The sequence below is a fragment of the Nicotiana sylvestris genome, chromosome 11 (genome assembly GCF_000393655.2).
Source record: "Nicotiana sylvestris chromosome 11, ASM39365v2, whole genome shotgun sequence".
In the NCBI taxonomy this organism is placed as follows: domain Eukaryota; kingdom Viridiplantae; phylum Streptophyta; class Magnoliopsida; order Solanales; family Solanaceae; genus Nicotiana; species Nicotiana sylvestris.
The window spans coordinates 29,377,617-29,398,227 of record NC_091067.1 but is presented as its reverse complement, the minus strand read 5'-3'; the positions used below and the strand labels follow the sequence as shown (position 1 = coordinate 29,398,227).

At 45.0% G+C, this 20,611-nt stretch overlaps 1 non-coding gene across 1 annotated transcript; it reads left to right on the top strand.

Moving 5' to 3' along the window:
* The first annotated feature begins 19,786 nt into the window (after nt 1-19,786).
* TRNAN-GUU (transfer RNA asparagine (anticodon GUU)) lies at nt 19,787-19,859 on the top strand. The gene has a single exon. It is a non-coding gene; the product is annotated as a tRNA-Asn (tRNA).
* Nucleotides 19,860-20,611: the final 752 nt, after the last annotated feature.

Genomic DNA, 20,611 nt, shown 5'->3' with positions numbered 1-20,611 from the left:
TGAGGTTGAGATTGCAGTCTCCGTGTTCTTTGTCTTAAAACATGGTTTACCAGTTATATGAAGCAGTTTATCAGAAAGGAAAGAACTTAACTAGTAGAGTACGATTTTCATGCTTGGCCTACATTAAAGGACATACTACAAAGTAAAACTAAGTCTAAGATACAACCTATTTCATTGGGAATATTTTCACCTATCAGCATACATATATAAACTATCATTCAGCTAATCTATATTGATATACACTGGGCATACAGGCTACTTCTATTGTCAACACAGGAATGAAAATTATTATACAGTACATGATATCTAATGTAACAATCTATGTATGAAAGTCAACTTCAGGTCTTTTCTTTTTGTATTCATGCTCAATTTTCCAATTACATTTGACAGTGTATTGGTTGTGTACCTGGTATAGAGGACAAAAGAAGAAAGGAATGATCAGCTGGGCAGTATGCAATAAACACAGCAACAGCAGATACACAGCAACAACACAGCAACAAACCAACAACCACAAGTGTTTTCCACAGTCCACAGACAACCAGCAACAGTTTCCAGAACAAAGAAAACCAACAGATGGTCGAGCACCAAACAAGTAATCCCAGAAAAGAGTAGTGAAACAACAGAAATAACAGAGTATTCGATGCAGCAACACCAGCAGTTCAACAATCACAAGCAGCTCAATCAGGGCAAACAACAGAACTTGGCCAAGACAGCTTGACCAATATGAATTCTTCTGTAGTTTTCAGACAGTGTTTGGTTACAGTGTTTCTGGAAATTTCCTTATATTTTTTCAGTTTTCTTCAACTCACAAGACCTCTCTCAAGACTAAAATTTCCAGCCCCTTTTAAGTTCTGAAATGGCCTATTTATAAGCCAAACAACCAGTGCAGTCAAGCTGCCTGGATCCTGCCAATTTGCAGACTGCCCATACCTATTAAATCCCACGCCTAAGCATCTTTTTGATGCCAGCCCTTTGTTCCCCACGCTTGGCTTATTCCTTTTGTTCAAGAGTTATGGGTTCATTTAAGTATTCATTTTAAACCCCATACTCTTGTGTCTTGTTCCCCATTGGCATTAGTTTAATCCCAATTTAGTACCCTACTTGTCAGCTCATTTAAACTAAGCTTTTCTGTTCTTTTCAAACCCCAGACTACCCCTGTTAAACCCTGATTATTACTGCCCTAAACCCATTGCAGCATCTGTGCATTTTGAACTTCTGAAAGTTCAAATTCAGAACTGCCCATGGGCTGAATCTTTTCAGTCGTTTTGCAATACAAACAAACCCATTTCAAACAGTGTCGGGCATTCAGTTAGTGACATGGTTCGATCAGTCATGTGACATTATTAGTTCATTTGATCAATTAGTTATAGAAAACTAATCGACGATGTTTATCGAGTCGACTATACTAAATACAACAGGTAATAATCAATCGTTCACATAAACAATACGTACAGGGACCCAAAGGGCATCAGACAACTTTTGTTCAATTACTGGGAACCTATATGAATTATTTATGCGACGACTATCCTAATCGAACATGTATATCACAGAATATATTCAGAACATACACAGAAAACAATCGACCAAATAAAAAGGTCTTTGACAGAGATGGAAGAAATTAAGAAAATTATCAGACAATAACACACAGTCACAACAAAGCATGCTAACAACTCAATCAAAATTAAAACAAAGAGAAGGGAAAACTTACTGAAAAAGTTTAAACCAAACTGACCCAAATCCGACTTAGCTTCGACCATTTGAGGCCGAACAAACTTTAATCAGGGTGTTCTCACACGAGAACACCTTGATTAAGGTCTATTAGACCTCAAACCCCTGTTAAGACCGGCCGGATTCCAAGGCTATTCGTGTTCTAGGTTTTGGGTCTTCAGATCTGGTTTTTTGGGAGTTGTGGGTAGATTCGGACCAAACCAGGCCTGGTTTGGTCACGAGGGAGGTTAGGGGAGTGTTTTGTACGAAGATGGTGAGGTTTGGTATAGGTCCGGGTTCGACTCGAATCTTCAAATGAAGATTCGAGATGAAGGAAGGTGATTCGAGGCTAGGGGGTAATAGATCCATGTTCAGGAGAGTGAGGGGGTCCTAGGGTGTTCAGGAGGTGGTCATCGGCGTTCATGCCGCCGGGTTCTGGTGAAAGGGAAATCAGGGCGGCTGCTAGGGTTTGGGGGGGGTTTCAGTGTTTGGTGAAGACGATGAGTGGAGGGGGGGGGTTCGGATAGGGGGCGCGGGGTGTTAGGTTAGGTTTATATATGGGGAGGGTGATTCAATCCTGGCCGTTGGATTGATTACAATTGATGGTCAGGATTGGGGAAGCTTAACAATACAGTGCCGTTTGGTTAAGTAGGGGGTCGGTTAAAATGGGAATGGGTCGGGTCACGAGGGCCAATAAGGGCCATCGGATCAATGGAGATGAATGGCTCAGATTAACCGTCCCTAAAACGACGTCGTTTGGGTCCGTACTTGGGCAGGCCGGACTTGGACTGGACTGGCGTGCCGGTTTTGGGCCTATTTTTGTTACATTTCTTGGGCCCAAACTGATTTTCATTCACTCTTTTCTTTTTGTTTTTTTCTAATTTTAAAACCAAAAATGAAATAATAAAAACAATGAAATTAAAACAAACAACAATGTAACATTTTAACACAATTATCACAAAAATATTTAAGTAAGTTAAATCACAACCTAGAACGAACGATGCATATATATATATTTTGAATTTTCTTTCAACGACCGAATTACGGTTTGATTACCATGGCAGACGTACTTTGTATTTTGATCGATAAGATTAAATGCAAAATGGACCGAACCACAAATGACTAGCAGTACATGTCATGAAAAATTGAAAATTTGCATAGCGAGGTCACTGGTCACTATTTTTGTTTTCTTTTGGAGTGATTGTCCGTGAAGCAAAAATCACGTGCTTACAATGACTCATCGGGCGGTCGGAGTGGGACTTCTTTGGGAAAAAGAACTTGAATAAGTTTGTTTTTCTGAAGGACTCGTCATTTTCTATCAGGAACGCTATGTCATTTTCAATCTCGGCATATTTCAGATGCTTGAAGGCCCCGCTGACACGAAGTGATTTAGAAAGATTCTTCTTTATCGATGGTGATCGGTCATGATATCCATAGCCTTGCTTCTTTTTCGGCCAAATCCTAATTTCGTTTTGCTTCTCCCGATCGTCGAGCCTGATCGACTCGACTCTTTCCCTGCCCCCCGGCCTCTCACTTCGTTTCGTTCTTCTTCTGTACCGTCGCTTGAATGAAGACACCCGATCGGCCCGACTTTCCCAAATGCCCCCTACCGGCCCTTCTCCTTTACGGGTCTAGATTTTTCGCATCGTTTTAGTCGTTGTGGTCGACGGGGAAGAAAGAAATAAATGAATGTTCTTTTGGGAAAATGTATAATAATACACCTACCTAGATGAAAGCCAAATGTGAGTCTCGTAGGTGGACGTATCGAATCGAAATAAGATCTCAGATTGACATCTTGATACATTGATTTACCATAATAATAAATAGAGTCAATGGTGACTCCGCCGTGGGAAGAGCCGCTTCCTTCTTGCTTGACGGGGGGGGGGCTTCCATTCATTAGCGCAGACTAAAAGTGCTCTCCGAACCGTGCTAGATAGTCACCTATCACACGGCTCTCAAACCCAACTTGTGGTAGATCCCGAGAGACAATGTCAAAACGCAACATCCTTTGCCCCATACTTTGAGATGCTCCTCCCCGCCGATCAAGGAGCGAGGCTGCTCGTGATAGGCAACGCTTTAAGTGCTATCGTTCGGTTTGGATAAGTCAAGTTTCTTCAGTCGCTTCACTCAGGCGGTCTTCCCTTATCTTCCATAACGTTCAGAGTAGTTATGGTTTGAGATGAGAAAGGAGCACCGGCTGAATGCAATGAATGAATAAGAAATTGACAGCAGAGGGAATCAATGATTCTTATTTGACCGAGTTCTAGCTAGAAAGATGTAGATTACACACCGGAGGTTGGTAAGAACCAAGGTTTGGAACCCTAACCTAAGTAGGCCTACCAGCGAAGCATCAGGTACTTGATCGGGCGGGGGGGCAGTTTGGTTTCAAGGCCCTCGCAGCAGGAAGAAACAGTTGTCATTTGAAAGTAAAGGCTCTTCTCCTATTTTACGAATCCTACAACTCTCTTTACTGAGAGAGACTCCATCCATATCCCTACTAGTGGTTTTTCTTTTATTCAATCATCACTTGTCTGCCAGCTTAAACTAGGCTCCACTTTAGAGATAGGTTTTTGGTCTTAATCAAAATAGGTCAAGGGCGCGTCGGAACAGTCGGTAGCTGCTTAGTCTCATCCGAGAGATTAATCTCCTTACTCCTTACTGCTTTTTTCAAAGAAAAAAAGAGAGGGGTCGATTTAGGCTCCTTCCCTTCCACTGCATAGCTGCGCTAGCAGGTACTACGAGCCCTCTGTCCCACGCATCTAACCAGCTCGCATGGTTCACCGATTCCACCAAAAACTCTCATTTGTTGAAGCGGAGCATAGCGCACTTTAGGCGCTGAGCGAGAAAGGTCTCTTCTTTCCTTTCGATTTATTCACTGATCTAAAACTTAGCACTTGTTTTCTTATTGATTTCCGGGGTGGTGGCATTCTTGAATGAAGTCTATTCGAACTGAATTAACACTTCTCAGATCAGGCTAGGCCTCTCCAACTGAGCTGGGCGTCGGGGCCCTGGATGCGCTAGCGATTGGCTCATAGGGGAATGGTTTCCCGGGTTTCTCGGCCTGGTATCTTGCACCTCGCATTCATGATATCTACATTCAACTGTTCCCCGAAGACACGGTCAAAGCACGCCCGTCCAGTGTGCTTCTTTCACGACATGCTATAGTCCTGGGTGTCTTCCAGTGGTCTTCTAGCCTTAGAAGAAGTTGTGTCCTCCCCGGGCATATGCAATGTCCTCCTTTGATATTCTAATCTGGGAGAACTAAAATATTGACCCATTTGGTGACTTTCGCGGTCGCCCTCACTAAACCAACTTGAATCTGAACTACGATTCAGATCAAGTCTTACCGAAATAGGATTTCCTTTTCGTGCCATATGCGCTTAGACTTTACTTTTTCCCCTTTTTTCTTCCCGGTCCAATATTTGTTCTCGAAGGTCTTCGTTTCCGTGTAGAAGCAAACTCTCCAAATTTATGACCAACCTTTCCTTCAGTAATCTTACAACGAACAGGAGTTTTTCCATTGTAAATTCGTACGGAGCAATCAACGAATTCCGGCGAAATAGAAGATCTACGTGACCAAATTTTCCTGTTAAAAAGAGGATCTCTCTTCTTCTTCATTCTCAAGAGGAATGCATCAACAAAACTTCCCTTCCATATAGATCGTCGTGGCATGAACTAATTTCTTCGCTTCGATTCCGCCCCTAAAGCTAGCTCCTACTCCTCCTCCTTCTCCTTTAGGATAGGATCCTCCTTGGTCCTTTTTACATAACACTCTCGGCCGCCCAAGAGGACTGGCTATCTTTCTCTTTATACGCAATATCTTGAAAGGCAAAGAAAAACATCTACCTTGGCAACGTCATTGACTGATATATTCATTGCATGGAATGCCACACTCAATTGTCAGCGACTGGGGACCCGGTCTTCATTAGCAATTTATGGCATGAGCTCTTTCGTTTACAAGGGACACAATTTAACATGAGTACTGCTTTACACTCTTTTCCCGGGTGGGGCTTCTTATACCTAAACGCAGCAGGCCCCGCGAGTAGTCGAACAAATGAGAGGTTGTCGACGAAGGGGTCAAAGGTTGCGCTTGCGATAATCCGAAGGTTGCGCAAGACCCCTTCAACCTCGCCCGCGTGTTAGCTTGCTTGTACTATCGCTCGCCTGCCTGACCTGCTTTCTGGCTAGCTTCTTTATGGCAAGCGCTACCCTAACCTAGCTAGCGCTACATCTTGCTAACGTCGTCTGAATTGCCTTGCAAGCGCTACATCTATATGGCAAGCCCACGTCGCCTTCGTCTCCCATTGTAGTCGCCTTCTTCATATGGCAAGCGCTACCCGTCGCTTGCACTACATTGTCTGACGATAACCTTGCCTGACCGCTTCCGCTCTGACTGAGCTGACCGTCGCACCTGACTTCTATATCCCATTATCCATAGATCTCCTTCCTTATCGTTGCCGGTCTAAGCAGAAGGTTGCTAAGTCAGATGTCTGGTGAACACATTCGTAATGAGTATGGGTCTAGTAGGTGTACTAGTAAGGAAGCGAGGTACTGAGTTTAGCGTCGACAAGGCAAGTAGTGGATCTTTATTATCGAATGATATGGGAGACAGTCAAAGCATCAGTCTCAGCATCAACAGAAGAAAAGGACTGACCGACCGCCGTTCAAGAGAGATCCCGAAGGCTCGAACTTTTTGCTAGCTTTGAAAGATGGGCCGAAGGAAAGAGGAAGACCAAACAAAGTCGCGGTCAAAGCAAAGAAAAAGATGCCAAAAAAGATTCACTTTAGCTTCTAGCTCGCTTAGCTTAGTGTAGGTTGCTTGCAAGACTTTCGATAGCTGGCTCGGCCGAACGGAATCACCGATCTAGATAGAAGGGTCGTTCACTCCCTATTCTTTGAGAGGTTGCTTGCGACGGTAGCATTAGCTAGGCAATCAAGGCAGGTCGAACAGAGTCAGTCCTAGGGTGAAGATCATCGGATGGAAAAATGGATTGAGCTGGCTAATTACTTGATGACCCGGTGGAGAATGGGAACAGAGAGTCGCTCCCATAAACGAATGAATGGGACTCCTGGTCCTGATCGAACCAGAGATTCCGACAACCCGGGGAATCGGCAGAAAGAGATGGGTCGGATACTGGAATCTGCCCAAAAGTCCTGACTTTTTCGAGGCAGGGCTTCGACCCGTATCTGGCCAACTCCTCGAACTGCTGGGTGCGGCATATTCATGGACTGGCAAAGCGAACTCTCAATTTGATCAGGAGAGCCTAGAGAGCTCTCTATCTTTCCCCAAATTCCGACTAGCGCGGTTCTTTTTCTCGACCAATTTGAATTCCATTTCATTTTTTATTTTAAGTGTTGTAGAGTAGTAAGTAGCTAGGCGGATTTCAGCGCATGCTGCATTGAGAATCTCCAAAGAAATTAGAAGCGCCTATGATAGCGTATGATTATTCCCATTTGTGACCGACGGTTGCTTGCAAGAGGTGGCGATCGGCAGTGTTCCAAAGCGCCATAACGACGTGCGTTAGAGCCTTATGGCAAACGATCCCCAGCACCTGTAGTTATGGGGATCGCCTTCGGCTTGCTATACTCTTTCCCTAACGCATGCTGGTTACCATAAAGACACCGAGGGATATCGCATGCGCTAGTTTCGGGGATGTTGTTTACACTACTATTGGTAACAACTCAAAGTGCCGGAACGACTCTAGTGGTGCAAGCGAAGGTTTCAGTCTTGTCGAGCGAAGCAACCACTAGTCGCCCTTAGTGCTCCAAAACACCCTTTCGCTTGCGTGAGCAACGGCCCCTAGCGCCCAGAGCAAGCGCCTTTAGTGTTCCCGACCGCCTGCCTTTCGGCCTTAGCGTTCCAAACAACCAGTAGTGTGACTGATCTGTGTTCAAAACAACCGATGACGCTAGCGACGACTCGTGGGGCCCCCTAACGCCGAACAAAAAGGACTAGTGCTATAACGACTAGTGGAGTTACAGAACAACTACCCGACGAGTGGTAATAAGGACAACGTAAGTAGGTTTGACAGTAGCGTTAGGACGACTGGTTCTCGTAGTTGTATTGCCCTAACGCAACGACTCAAACAACTACGAGTGCTCCCAAGACGATGAGACGCATGCGCTATACCGTCGAGTATTGCTTGCGAAGCAACCGCAACTCGTTGTAGGTCCTCTCCAACCATTACAGTCGAGTAGCTTTCACTCCTTCGCTTGAAATGTGCGGTTGGTTTACCTAACGCATGGCTTCCCCAACGCCAATAGTCGCATGAGTTCTCCTAGGCCATAACCCATGCGTTGAAAGAAACCGCATGATGCGTTCCGGAGTTGCCGTAGTTCCGTTACCGCCTTGTCGTCTTGGGTTGGGAAGGATACGACAGGCTCAATTCAAGGACACTCAATTTCAAGCTCAATTTCAGGCTTTCGAAGCTCTGACGCTTTCTGTCGCATTTGTTCTCTCTTTTGTTTACCTTTCATTTTCACTTTCTTTTTATAGAATGTAGTGCCCAACAGTTTAAAGGAAGGGGTGAAGTCTCGGGATCCGCTCTAGTCGAGTTGTTAGATGTCTCTCTCCGGAGTCGCTCCTCTATCTTTCGTGAAAGCATACGAGTCGTTATGTTAAGCATCTAATCCTAGTCTTTATGTTATCTGTGTTAGAGGAGTTAGATGTCCCTCATGTTGAACAGTCTGACATCAAGTTGTTAGGACCTTAGTCGCTATGCGAACACTTAACACAAGACTGAAAGCGTTAGTGGTTTATGAATCAGTCATCAAGGATCTTAGCCAAACGGTGACCGGCTACGTAAGCACTTTGGGCGCAGGTTTACTTGACGAATTGTCATAAAGACATCACTCTGCTATATATATAAAAAAATTGGATTCTAAAAAAAGATTCAATTAATTAGAAGCATTCCCAGTTTTCAGTTCGTTTGTCATCATCTAAAAGAAAAAGCAAAGAGAAAAGCAAATTTTGAAAGACAAAACTGCTAAGCTATAAGTAGAAGTTGTTGAAGTAGAAAATGCTTGCTGCTCGCTTAGCGCACGGATCATACGCTATCTCATCACTCACTAAGGCTAGCGAAAAGTGATCGAATAAAGCATTTGTTCGTACAGCTCTCGAACCTCACGCTCTATCACGCACGGAAAAGAAGCTGACTCAAAGAAATCGGTCACAAAGCTTATTTTTGCGGGTCAATAAGCTCTCGAAAAGACCTGATCCTTCCCTAACCATGAATCTTGACCCTAGTGAAGGTAGTCGATGAGAGGAATAGGTGGTTTCCAAAGGATAGAGTTATTCTATATGACGCTCTCTCTGTATTGGATGGATGCCTTAGCTGTGGGATAGAAGGCTTTTCTTTCAAGTCTTCTTTTCTTTGATCGCCTAAGTCCTTGACTTGAACACTTCGCTGAAATCATGTATAAGATCATCCCTTAGTGGACTGATTCAACCTTGTAGCATATCTTGCAGCCCTTAGACCGGTCTCCCCTCATTCATGCCTTCCTTCAAGGCCTATTCTTTTGGATATCCTTGTTTCCTTCTTTCCTGGAACATCCTTTTCTTCTGATTGATGGGACTTCTGTCTGAAATCCCTTGACCTAACCTCTCCTTGACTTGCCGCAGCCAAGTCTTCCCCAACCTCTCCTGATGTTCTTGGTGAGCTAGCCTGTCATCCACCGCCCCAACTGTGATGGTCCCCTTCGGCTAGTTCTTTCACAAGTGACCCTGTCTTCCATCTGCTTCTTCCTCCTAATGGTTTGGTCCCCCTCTCCCTTGTCAAAGCTTAGTTATCCGTGAATGAGAACTCGTTTTGCTTGTTGGCTGGCTTATGATGGTTTCCTGTCCCAATTCAACATATTCCTTTTTTTGCTCCTGCTTGGTAGCAGGCTTGTGTGCGAGCTTGGTCCGGTTTCGATTCCTAAAGCCCACGGAGAAGGGTGTGGAGCCTCGCTTTCCATGCTGCTCCCCCTGCCAGTGTGTTGGCGTCGATGAAGGTTTAAAGCCTCTTTCCTTCAACACCGAAAAGCTAGTAATTTTATGTGTCTTCTTGAGCGAGTGAAGTGCTTCACGGATGTGGAGCACGAACGCATAAAACTTTTTGCTTTTCCTTTCCCTCCCTCGCTTACAGTTACTTCCAATTCCAACCAATTTCTAGTTAATGCACCCATAAGAACCCGACAATCCCCCGTATGGAGCCACCGTCGTTTCGTCTGGCATGTACTCTCTAGTCACCACTCCTCCGAGTACGACAAAGTGAAAGGAGACAAGACTCACCTCCCCCTACTTTGTCAATCACAGCCGTCTCGTCTATTCTATTCTCGAAAGCGTGTAGACAGAAGGCCCTTTTTTCGGACTGTCTTGTTTTCAGGCCTCCACGGCCGTCCGGGGTTCTCCATTCTCAGAAAGCTTCAACTTTCCCACGTGTGCGCAAGCTTGCGAATAGTTTCTGCGATCACTCTACGTAATTTTATAAACCGGTTTATGCTTGTAGCTACCCCCGGGGGGAATACGTGTAATAGCCCCGCGGGGAACCCCCGCCCGGAGGCGGGAATCTCTTTGAATTTGTCTCTGCGATTGGTCTTTCCTGCAGCTGGACCGCACCTTCGCTTCGCACCTCTGGTTTGTATGCAAAATCAAATATTGAATAAGGGTTTAATAAGGAGATCTCTTAATTACTTGATCAAGGAACAGTGCTTTCGAACATTACTTACGAGAATCTCAATCCTTCTGCCTCACCTTCTGAAAGGGTAGTAAGAAGGGGGGTTCGGGTGCGCTTCTTCTTCCTGCCGGTTCAGGAGCTTAGGCCCAAGCGGTAGTAGTTTCCTAGTTGGAGTTGGCACACGTAGGCCCGACACCAGAGGTTGGTTGGCGCATTCGGTAAAGCATTCCGCTAGCTGGCGCATAGCAAGCAAGAAAGCTCAAAGCCAGCAGTAAGGTCCGGAGCAGGAGCATTAGGGTAGGCGATGGCCGCTGCATGGTGGAATTTAGCAAGTTGCCGGAAACCGGCACCACCTACCCGAGCAAGAGTTGTGCTCACCGGGTAAATCCGGAGAAGGGGAACTTCAACTAAGAAAGAATAAGAATAAGAAGAATTGCTTAAGTAAGGTAGTCGCTTCTTTTTTTCGGTATACTGCTCCGCTCGCAGAGCGAATGAACATAAGTCACAAAGTTTTAAGCTGGAGCCTCACGTCACGGAACGAATGTTTTGTTTTCAAATCAGCTTCGAAGAATGGCCGGGAATCGTCTTCCTAAAAAGAAGAGTCTTCGTTTGAAAAAATATAGTTTTCAATTGGCTCGGCTTCCTTAGATAATCAAATCAAGTTTCAAGCCGGTCAGGTCAATCCTTTCAAAGGAAGAAAATAAAGGCCGAAATCAAGATGAATGTCGACCCGGTAAATCACCTAACTTTGTATAGCTGAAAGTTGCCAAATCGGTTGAAAGAATTGAAAGGAATGCTGGAAAATGAGCTTCAAAGCTTGAACTTCCACTTTCAATAGTCAGAAGAAGCGCGGATGGCACCAGTCCTGATTGATTGTTTTGAAGTGAAGGGCTTTTTCCTACTAATGAGTACAGATATGCGGCCTTAGTATTAGAAAAAGAATTAGCAGGGGTACGTGCGAAGTCTTCAATGAATACCGGGGAATTGGCCAAGTATTACTTCACTTCCTCTTAGTTCAAGCTATTCCTTAGCGATTGTTCATCTTCCACTGCCCGAGGCCTCCAGAAAGAAGGCGTTCTTTTGCATTGCACTTCTTCATGTCTTGGTTCACCGTCGTTCTGAATAAGTCAGATAGTTGATCGAGAAAGCACCGCCCAAAGGTGCTCATTGAGCCGGTCCCCGGTGGCTAAAATCATCTCAAAGCTGAAGTGAAGAAAAAAGCCAAGTTATTGCAAAACAGCAGAATGAAATTCTATAAGGTAGGGCTTTAGTTTTTCACTAGAAGCTCAGCCTAGAGTTGATCGACAGGTTAACCCCGAAATGAGTTGATCGACCGGTTACCCCCCGTAATTGACCCTTAAGCTCGGGGGAATCGGAAACTATTGTATCTTTTCTAAAACGGCACTCTCCCTTGATTTCCACAATAATGTTTGCTTATGAAACCTTTTTTCACGTGGTTCTGGTCTCTTTTCGATTGCTTGACAAAGGGGAACAAAAAGAAAAGCCCTATACACCAAAAGTAAAAAGGGGAAATCCCTTGATCAGGTCTTGAATGAGACCGAAGGTAAGGAGACCCCCCCTAATGAAAAAAGGGCTAAAAAAAAAAGGACGAAGTAATTTCGTATATAAAGATATGGGTTTCCGGGTTTAGATCGAAATTACATCCCCGAAAACCAGGGCTGGAGTATTAGACTTGTTCTGCTTCGATAGAGGCACTGTAACCGTAAGTGGAATAACAATCATTCGGCCGATTGCTCTTACTCTTATCCTTCCTTCGCTGACACAGAAGAGAGAGAGCACTCCCCAAGCCAAGGATGAGTGCCAAAGAGAAGATGCGCAAGCTAGTCTATCAGAAGGAGAAAGCGAGGGAGTGAGATTTTAGGTTTCATTAGGGTAGACTGAAGACCAAGCCAATCTCGATTAAAAAAAGAAAACTTATTGCAACTACGAACGTGAACAGATGCTTTCTCATTAGACTATTTTAACCGATTGTTTATGTCGACCCTACGCTACGATTCTTCTTCTCTTATGAAATTTCTAGTTAGATGAACACTGCTCTGCTGCATGACGGAGTGATCTTTCCCTCTTATGAAAGCCGGTATCTCACTTTCGAAAGAGAGTCTCGACGTGGCGGTGTAGACCTAGCTCCATAGCTGGGCTAGTCACTGGCTAGAGGGCGACCGACCTACCGGACCGGAGGCAGCCAAGAATGTAATGTAAAAAGGACCAAGGAGGATCCTATCCTAAAGGAGAAGGAGGAGGAGTAGGAGCTAGCTTTAGGGGCAGAATCGAATGATTACGAGATAAACAATGAGACAAAGGAGAGCACTTAGACAATTCACTTTGAGTACAGGGAAATTTGTTGGTAGGAATTCCTCAGGGCGTATTACGGTTTTTTATCGAGAGGGTGGATCGAAGCGATTGCAGCAAAGAATTGGTCTGAAACGAAGCACTTCGTCTATAGGCATTGTAGAAAGGATAGAATATGATCCTAATCGTTCTTCTCAAATTGCTCCAGTACGATGGACCGGGGGGAGGGTCTTCCAGAGAAAATGCAAGACGATAGAAGAGTTCGCTCCGCCGCGTAAGATCCTTGAATCAACCACGACTACCATCTGCGGTCCATTTTTGTTCTCTTCCCTGCCCGGGAAGGGGGATCAAAGAAAGGTAGCTTGCTTCTCTCCTGGACGGATGGTGACTTATGTAGTGGTCGGCCTTCTTACTAGAATGCCTTCTTGGTTGAAGAGCCCCTTTTTTACTAGTAAGGATGCAGGAAGCAAAAAAACTTGCGCGAAGGACGTTTTCTTCTCTGTCGTCTCCTCTCCAAAGGCCAAGGGAGAGATTGCATACCTTTCCTTCGGTAGCTCTTTTGGTTTCCCAAGGATAGCGGTAGCTGGGGCAAAGACCGCTTTCTTCGCTCCGTGAATGATAGAGAAAGTCAGAGGAAAAAACACGTTCTTTCTTTGCGAGATCCGAAAGTGGAGAACGCATAGCATTCTATGGGTACATAGGATCAAACGTAAAGCAGCGCTCTCTTGATAGAGTTTTAGGCGATAAGAGACTTTAGGGCTTGTTGGAGCTTTTGAGCATAACGAATCGAAGCCGAAGACAGATTAAGGTAGCTTGCCTGCCAAGCCGATAGGCGAAGGGCTGAAGGATGGAACGTGCAAAGTAGATCGTGCACCTGTCGTGTGACCCGTTGGTCCTAAGCAATGTCTTGCGCGAAGCGACCCACTTAGAAAAAGCTCCCCTTTATGTTAAGGTAGCACTAAAATGCAACTTCAATCGGATTCGGGTATCAAATCCCACCGCTGAGATGTCCAGCGGATTCCTGGGCCTTGACGAATGGCCGACCACCTTTTACGTTAGAAGAGCAAAAGGCCCAGGGCATAGCAGGATGAACCAATGTGAATGAGTGTAAGCTTCGTTGACCAAACACGATTGGTGCTGACCACACTAGGTGCTACCATGGTAGCAAGAGAGGTCAGGCAGTGACAATTGAGAGGTTGTCACTGAGCATTCCTAGTCACACGGGAAAAGAGGTCAAATGGCAAGGCCATACGCCCGTTTTGCTCCTCGCGGAGTATAGCTCACATCCAAACATCTAATTGGGGAACGGGGCAATGCCCATGAAGCTCTGGCGGAAAGGGAAGGCCTTCCAGGCCGTATGCCCATGGGTGCAGGATTCTTTGAAAAAGCGCGGGCTGACTCGAGGACCTGGGACCTTGGCTTAGTAATGAATTAAGGGAAGCTCTTCGAGCTTTCTCCGCCAGCGGCTTATGTAGTGGTTGGCTTTATAAAGCTCTCTAAGCCTCGCTTCCCTCTCCCCTTCACTTATTAATTAAGTGGAAAATAGTCGTCGACATTCTATAAGCGACTTGACCGAGTCTACGAAGTTTTGCTTTTCTTGTAGCCGGCCCGTAATGCCTCCCTTCATTTGCTTGCCTCCTTTCAGCTCAAAATGCCTAATGCCTATTATTTAGTGCTAGAAGCTAACCGCCATAAGCTCACCCTTCGGGTCTCGCTTCCTGCGTAGGAGGCCAAGCATTCTGCCAGACGTCCCGACCTAGGAGCCCCATTCGCCTTTAGTACTTCAGTAGATCTTCTAAAATAAAAAACGCAACTTCAGCCTTAACTACAATTACATTATGCAAGCCCCGACGATACCTACCTATAGAGTCAAATTAAAATAAAAAAGTACCAGTACGGCGACTTTCTAGGTTTATGGATTCAGTCAGCTAAACTCCATCAAACTCCTCAATCAATATCAACAAGATGTCGTGACCGCTTAGGCTTGGTTTACTTTAGTTTGAATGTAAACTAAAATAAGCGGCGTTTATTCAAACAAAAGGGAACCGAAGGTTTCCTTGTTTAGTAGTACGAAAGTAGTTCTACTATTAAGATGTTTAATATTAATAAGAAATATTCAGTGTTATAGCTGTAGAACAGAATGTTGTTTCCCTTTACTTTGACTCTCTGAGAAGGACTTAAGTAGCTAAGTTTCCAAAGGTGAACACCCCCCTGTCCTTTATAGTATAGTCGTAAAGGGCTTCTCAGAAAAGTCAGGAAGAAGGCATTCGAAAGGCCGACCACTATATCATAGGCATTCTGGTGGTAAAATCGACGACTACACGGCTCTATACCAAGTCATGAGTGATAGCGAAGCCAAGCCGCTGTCTATAGGCGAAGGGACGAAAGCCCGACGAAGGCCTATGCTACAGTAAGAAAAAAAGTACGTTGAGGTTACGAAGTCACTTAGTCGTATACTATACAAAGGGAAAGGCTTCATTACAGAGTCACATCAGCTGTGGATATAGACTAGTCTATAAGGAACGGAGTCAACAACTATGGACCGAGACTACACTAAGGAACAAGGAAACTTGACTGAGAAAGAAGTCAAGGAACGAATCTACTTCTTTAATAGCCCCGTTGAATAAGAGGGCGAAGGCTTTTTGAAAAAGTCTTTTTTGTCTTGTAAATACATTTTTTTATATTTAGAGAGAGGGGGCTTCAAGTTCTTAGGAAGAGCCGTACGAGACAGCTCACGTACGGTTCGGGAGCCGAGCCCCTGCGCAGGGGCTTAGGTCAACACTTATATAATAGCCAGTCATCAATTGGAAGCGGGCAAGATGGTGATGAATTGCGATTGGTCTAAACCTTCGACTAGCGACTTATTGCGACCTGCCCAGAATGCCCATACAGACTAAGACCTTATTCACACAGCGAAGAAAGGCCGAGTGGAAGGGGGCAAGCAGCTGGCTGCTTCTTTGCCATGCGCTTTGCTTCGCTTTATTTTATAAGAAAGAGACCAAATGAGAGTGAAAGGCAAGGGCAAGCGATAGAAAGGAGAGTCCCTCGCGCGAACTACTACTACTAGAAAATGGTGAGACCATTAGTGAAAGAAGGACCAAGGAGGATCCTATCCTAAAGGAGAAGGAGGAGTAGGAGGAGTCAGTTTTCTTTGAAGATCGAGGAACGTAGTGTCGGACAATTATGCCATTCGGAAGAAGTCTTCTACAGAAGAAAAGCCTGTTACGAGTAAGTGGAGAGGAAAGATCTCCAGGGATTCTTATCTCATTCCATTCCAGTGGCTCAACCAGTAACCAATGGCGAAAACTCAAAAATCCATGGTTTCCCGGTAGAACCCTATTTCGCCCAAGTTGTTTCGGAACCGGAAAAAAGAAGCGGTTTTTCGCACAGCTTGCTCATAGTGCAGGTCCCACTTGTATATCGTATTTGGCCGAAGAAGCATCGGACAGGTTGGAGTTCTTACCTTCTTGGGACTCCATGGACCAAGATCTGCTTTTATTATATGGTCAATACCGATCTACTTTAGTAGATCATATGGATGTAGAAAAAGCTTCTAATTTGGATGAAATAGAAACATCTCTTTTCCATTTCTATTTACCCAGTTCATATCTTTGTTTCGTGTGTTCCTGGGAGGAATTCGATCTCGGAATACCACCTAAATAACTACGGCCAGAGAGTCAAATAGGTCGGGAAGAAAGAGTCTGAGGTCGGGTCGGACGACATACATCTTGGTTGGTTCCACCACCACTAGAGATTGTACATATATATAATCTTTCTTCTAAAAAAGGGATTCTTATATATATATATATTTTAAAAATAGCTACAAGACCAAAACGGGGTGCAAAAAACAGAAAGCCCTTCTTTTATTTAAGTTCCTCCCAGATACATGGCTTACATACCCGGCTCAACATTCTTGGAAAACAATCGAATCGAGGGTTCGGAGGAGAATTGGCCATTCAATATTGTGAACTGATCGAGACTGAAATTGGAAAAAGAGATACGAATGAAGAGGAATAACCAATCGATGAAAGAACATGAAACCATTCTATTTCAATAGAGGTACAAGAAACGGTTGGGGGCAATGAAGTAGGTGAAGTGGTTGGATTTTGCGAGCTGTTCCAACCACTACTGGATGTGATTCCAAGAGCCGAACGAGAATGAATACCACACAGAAGAGTCAAGACCAGGCTCCCAAATGGAATGTTTAACCGATCCATTCTGGATCGACCGAATTGGTACGGAAGTTGTAACATGGGAAAACCACAGAAAACACAACTTATTTGAATAACCCGGTGACCTACCAATTGTAGAAGTAGGATTTTTGGCAAGCAATAAGCACTTAAATAATACAATTCAAGTGTACCATCTTCTTTCTCATTTCGAGGAAAATGTGCGGAAGGAAAAAGAAACAACGGAGGGATCCGAATCGGACCTAAATGGGAATGACATGAAAAGTCTTTTTCAAAACCTAGCATTAAGGGCGTTACGACGATATATGAGAGGAATAGAGAAAAACTCGTGATTGGTCTGGAGGGGAAGATCTGTTAATGATATAGTTCAAGAAAGAGTCGTCTCATTTCCTTACTTCTTTCAAATTCATTCACTTCAAGACTGGTTCTGAACGCCGCGTAACATCATCTTCAACCAACCTGCATCGTACTTTCGGTGCGACCACTAAAGAATTGCTTTTACACTAAACAACTGCTTATATACGTTTACTAAAAGACTGAGTTTCATTCATTATCATTAGTCCAGTGTGAAACTAAGAAAAAGAGATGTGCCTAAGGCGGCATGTAAGCAAACTATACACGCTAAGAGAAGATGAGAGATGTTCACAATTACTACCACAAGAAAGCCGCCCCTATCTTCTAAAGGGGCCCGTCACTTCGTTCGTACCTTCTTGTATTAGGCTTCCAATTGAACAACATGGCCTTGCCGCCCCGCCACTAGCAGTAGCTAAGCGCTTGAAAAGTGCGCTAAGAAAGGTTGCTTCTGTCGCCCTTTCTGTGCAACAATCCACCAGTAGGGGAAGAGAGGGTTACCGTACATACAAGAGTCTTCCAGTTCTTACGGAAGCTCTTTCTTACCAGTCAATCAAGCAGTACAAGAACTCTATCTTATCTTATCGCCCGCGCGGTGGGTCGCCTTTTAAATTAAGTAGATAGAAGAAAGTCTTAAATAGATAAGGAGTAGGTGAGTGAGTGAGTCCTCACTGACCTGAGTGATTTCGATCACCTAGTAGGCCTTTTATTTGGTAGGTAACATCGCCAAAGCGTATCATCAGATTTGACTATGAAAGAAGGAACTCGAAGTGAAAGGGAACCGTCTTGTGCAAGGCAATAATAGTTGGCCCTCTATAGTCTTCTATCTGGTAGACTTGGTAAAAGGGCCCCGACTTATTTCCAGAATAAGAGTTCGACCGCGGCATCCCCCTTTTTTTGGGGGGGATCAAGCTCCTTGCCAACTGCCACCTATCGACCCCGACCTCTTTTCATTTGTTTTGGATATTACCAAACCTAGCCTAGCCTTCGTAAATCACACTAAAGCGGACACCCAACTATGGAAAAGCCTCCTTAAGGGTGGGTTAGGTTAGTCAATCCGCCTCGAGACGCGTTCGTTGACAAAACCGCCGTAGGAATTCCTACTTTTCAATAGAGCGGAGGCGAACCGATCAACGAGAAAGACGCCCTACTCACTACAAACGAATACACCACAAGATTGAACTGCACTCATGCCTCTCCCGCATCAAGTTGACCGCCCCCCTACGTAGTGATTCTATCAATCATGTACGTAGGTAGGACCCTCCATTCTGATTGGTATATCATGAAAAAAGAAAGCCATTTGCACCAGGCGCACTGCGCTTTCCCTTGCCTAGATGTTCGCCTTTCTAAGTCAAGAAATGGTGACCCACCGAAGACTGGAGCTTCGTAACATGTTGACGAAGTCCCCCAAACTGAGGGTTCGATCATTAGAAGGGATGACTTTGTCTCCACGGAAGAAGAATAGCTCTGCTCTTTAGCCGACTGATCCCGTTGATCTTATAACTGGGAGGGAACGTGTCACATTAGAGGTGAATGATCAGAGGTGTCCTCTAATCACCACGACGAGGCTGGTCCCTCTTTTAGTAGACTCAACTATGAATATTCATAAAGAAATGAATGCCAGGCTCTTTCTTTCACTGCTAACCCCAAGAAGTTTCAACATGCTGAAACTTTCCATTTCGTCGAGCCCCAAGCTTGTGGTCCTCCTTTGAGTGTGGGTTCAATTGAATGAATCTGTCAAGTCAAGGAAAATGTACGTAGCAGCAAGGATGGTGCATCGCCTATTTATCGTTCTCGCTCGGGAGCCAAAACGAACATGCCTGCTACCTACTGTACTGGACCTTCGACCAGGCATTCTACCTTTGTCGAATCGGAACCAACACCACTGCATTGCGCTCGAATAGTTGAGCGGCCGCTGGCCAGCAACTTCCGTGCACAGATATAGATTCATTCTTTGTACCTGGTCCAGCCTCACAACCCTGTGCGAGTTGGTAAGAAGTCAGTCTTGTTTGGTAAGACGGAATTGGACAAAGAAAAGAGAGTGCTCGACCGGAACAATGACCAACAATGTAATTACATAGATAACTGCTCCTCCCCTGATCCTTAAGGCTTTAAGGCGAACCGTACGGCGGCTGGAAAGAGAGATGACCTCATCTTCTCTGGTGTCAGTGAGAGCTATTTGAGTATCCCTCGTTGACCTTCTTTTGTAGATAGAATCTTCAATGAGTGGAAACAAGCAACCTTACTAAGAAAGGTGCTTGTTGAGTAAGGCCGACTTTCGAGCCCAAGCCCCTTTACTAGGTTGGGCGCTTGAGCACATCTTTCTCATATCGATCAAGACTTTCCTTGAGTTTGAAATAAGGGGCAAGAAGCAAGGGCATAGCAGCTGTGCGAAGTTGCGCCTTAGCGCATCCATTTTCTTGCAGGAGTGCTAACGCGCGATCTTACATTTTCTTCTGCTTGCTCTGCAGTACGAGCCTCATACAGAGCTGCGCTCCTTTAATATGATGAGAAGAAGGGAGGCCGGCCTCTTTTCCGTACCAATCCTTATTTACTACTTCATCTTTTTTGGGGTGTATAGCTCAGTTGGTAGAGCATTGGGCTGTTAACCTAATGGTCGCAGGTTCAAGTCCTGCTATACCCAAACCTACCGTACACTCTACTATGAATAAGGATGCATAGTAGCCTTCAAAGATGACTCTTTGGCCTTTAGACTCGCTTCGATGACTTCCCCCTTTAAGTGACAAGGGGTAAGCCGCTCCAAGTGGAAAGCGATAGTGAATCCCGAACTTTCCTACGCTCATCCAAACCGGCCTCAAAAAGTGATCAGAAAGCAAAGCCCTTCCTTCCAATCCAAGTCGGCGAAATCGCCCCTATATCTAACCACCGATCACCCCGATCACATATTGGCACGTTCATGATGCATCATAATCAAAAGGCCGTAAAGTAAAGAAGACCTATGCATCAGTGTACTGTCATGATCATATATTAGCTCGATTTTATTGACGGCTTGAAGGCGAAGCTGCCTATTTCTTAGGGAAAAGGGCGTTCCATCCTCCTAACTCCTTCCACTTCTCCCAGGGACAGGAAATACGGCTTGACCTTCGGGGAAGAAGTCCATGGGACCCCTCCTTTGAGGGCACCTAGATAGTGAAAGGTTATCCCTTTGCAACGCTGGAAGCTAAGCAAAGTCACGAAGCTTGCTGACTACGCTCGAGCAAAGATCAGACCCGGAGGTGGTGGCTAAACTCTCTGCAGAGTTCAGGAGCGAGCAAGAATATCTTGGTGAATGAAATAAGAACCGGCTTCTCGCCGCAGCAGAGTGCTTTGCCCATGCTGCTATCCGCCGCCGAAGCGCTCAAGGGATTCGTGCTTGAATGTCGAGATCAGGGGACT